This window comes from Salvelinus sp. IW2-2015, linkage group LG16 (assembly GCF_002910315.2).
Source record: "Salvelinus sp. IW2-2015 linkage group LG16, ASM291031v2, whole genome shotgun sequence".
In the NCBI taxonomy this organism is placed as follows: Eukaryota; Metazoa; Chordata; class Actinopteri; order Salmoniformes; family Salmonidae; genus Salvelinus; species Salvelinus sp. IW2-2015.
In genome coordinates, this window is record NC_036856.1 from 33,196,005 (window position 1) to 33,198,999 (window position 2,995).

The 2,995-nt window shown below is 45.5% G+C and overlaps 1 protein-coding gene across 1 annotated transcript in view; it reads left to right on the forward strand.

Moving 5' to 3' along the window:
- The window catches only part of LOC111975472 (excitatory amino acid transporter 5-like), a 110,049-nt gene that overhangs the window by 21,673 nt on the left and 85,381 nt on the right, over window positions 1-2,995 (forward strand).

Genomic DNA, 2,995 nt, shown 5'->3' on the forward strand with positions numbered 1-2,995 from the left:
GCCCGAGTCGTTAGCTGCCATCGGATAGCGATTTGTATGAAAGTTGCTTTGAGGAGATAAGACTGCCACTTCAGACAGATTTTTTGCAATTCTCGTCCAGTCAGAGGAGCAGAGAACTGGAAGGGAAAAGGCGTCCACAATGATGTGTTTTAGCTTTCTAGGGGAATGATCAGTGCGAGATACACCTGCTGGAGTGCGTTCTGCGGTGGGTAGACCAGGTGACAGTGAACTGAGATAGGCGGCATCTTTACTACATAGCCTTGTAGTATGACCTGGAGCCAGTGGAGTCTGACGACGAACATGTAGCGGGCTCAGCCGACTAGGCGCATACAGTCGCAAGTGGTGGGGGGCCGGGGTGGTCGTATAATGCTGCGTTTGAGAAACCAACGGAAATGCAACTGTGATAAACGTGCATCCAGTTGCTGAGTTAGAGTGTGGAAGGCTTATTGTTAGATGACATCGCCGAAGGCGGAGATCGAAGGTATAGGTACGTTTACGATAGGGGGTAAGTGTGGCGGGTGTGAAGGAGCTTTTTGCGCGAATAGAAGCCGATTCTTATTTGATTTTGGATTGAGATGTTTGATATGAGATCTGAAGTTAGTTTAGCAGTCTTTAGCCAACCCTAGGGTGTACTTATTAAATGATCCACCCTGTTCGTAGGTCCGAACCGATCAGGTTTAGGGTGCCCATGTTTACGGATTTAGGGTTGTACCTGGTGGGTTCCTTGATGATTTGTGTGAGATTGAGGGCATCAAGCTTGGATTGTAGGACTGCCGGGGTGTTAAGCATATCCCAGTTTAGGTCACCTAACAGAACAAACTCTGAAGCTAGATGGGGAGCGATCAATTCACAGATGGTGTCCAGGGCACAGCTGGGAGCTGAGGGGGGTCGGTAGCAGGCGGCAAATCACCCTAAAGGTTGTACATTTTAAGGTTGTCAACTGCAAAGCTGTAGACTTTCAAGTCACTGCAATTGCTGGGGTTTCCCCATTGGGCACAGATGTCAATTCAACGTCTATTCCACATTGGTTCAACATCATTTCATTGAAATGATGTGGAAATAACTGAGTCAACCAGTGTGTGACCAGTGTGTATTTTGCTCTGAACACCGAAGTGCAGGTAAACATAAGCAGACTATGACTGTGGCCCTACATAAAAAATATATGTTTATCTCACAGACATGGCAGGGTATGGAGATTTACGTCATGTCACGTTTTATCCATCACTCTCACTCTCTCTCGCTCACTCACTCTCTTTTCGTCTTTACGTGGATATGTATGTGTCTCTCTCCTGCTCTCTCCCTCTCTCAATCCATATCTTTCTCCCTCTCTCCCCATCCATTTCTTTCTCCATCTCTCTACTTCTCTCTCTCGTCTATCTCCTCTGTGGACAGGAGAAGATAGCCTCCCCCTGCTGTGACCTATAAAATGGATAATGCTCCATCGACTCCTGTGGCAGATTCACCTAGCCATGCCACCAAAGTGTTAGCGTAGAGTAAAGAAGCTTTTTCAAAGTTTTGATAAACTGCCAACTTCCCTCTGACTGGGCTAAACATGATGGAGGATGGAGGTTGACTTGAGTTAGGGGGGAGGGGTAGACGGAGAGAGAGAGGAACGGTGGGTTGTTGATGGGTGCTCTGGATCAAGGCCAGTTTTAGGACGTGTGGTGTGGAAGTGTCTATGTGTCGAGGGTTAAATCTGAGGTTTTGTACATGAAAGTACATGAAAGTACAATCAGGGCTGCCTGATTCTCTTGTCAAGATTTACTTTCATCTAAAGAGTTGATTTTCTTTGGGATGTTTTGGAGAAGCTTGTCTGTTAAGTCTGCAGAGTTTTCTGTCCTACTGTCCATTCTACTATTCCTCACTGTTAGCTCTCCTTTTCAGTAATTCAGAGTAATTGTCAGCCTAGGATATCGCTCTGCGCTATTGGCTACACCTGTTAAATACTGAGCTGCCATCAGAAACTAACTTCATAACAACTGTCAGCAGTCAGTCGGAGTTAATGTGTTAGATCTAAGCAAAAACTATAATCTGATAAATTCAAGACCACTCCAACACCTGTTGCAATGCAATACAATACATCCCACTGGGAAAGAATACTGGTTGAATCAACATTGTTTCCACGTTACTTCAACAACAAAAATGAATGTGATTGTAATGCCCGAAGTCAGACGCAGGAGACAGAGAGTTCAGAGTAGCGCTACTTCTTTATTCACCACACCGGTGAAAACGACGCCACTCAAAACAAATGCCCCAAAACACAGGGGAACTAAACAGTCCCGAAAATAACTCACGTACACGAACAACCGTGACTTACAGGCGTGTACACGAGTACACATAAAACAATCCCGCACACCCAGCAGGCGGGCCGGCTGGATAATAAAGACCTACTAATTAACCTAAATAAAAACAGGTGTAACTAATAAACAGACAATGAGGGGGAGGAAAAGATCAGTGGCAGCTAGTAGGCCGGTGACGACTGCCGAGCACCGCCCGAACAGGAAGGGGAGCCACCTTCGGTAGAGGTCGTGACAGTGATGACGTTGAATCAACGTGGAAAACTGATTGGAATTTCGTATTTTCTTCATCCAACTTTTAACCTAAGTCCCATGACATGGTGACATTTTTTGTTGATTTCATGTTGAATTCAGGTTAGTTGACAACTCAACCAAATGTAAATCAAAACCAGACGTTGAATTGGACTGCCTAGTGGGATGAAACCTACTGCCAGTATCTGAAACGGACCTATATTCTGGACCACCATCTCCAGCTATGTTATTTTATACAATGACCTTGATCACAGATGTACACACTCCCTCATACACAAACACTCCCACACACACAAACACTCCGACAAACACAAACACTCCCTCATACACAAACACTCCCACACACACAAACACTCCGACAAACACAAACACTCCCTCATACACAAACACTCCCACCACACTAACACTCCCACCACACTAACACTCCGACAAACACAAACACTCCC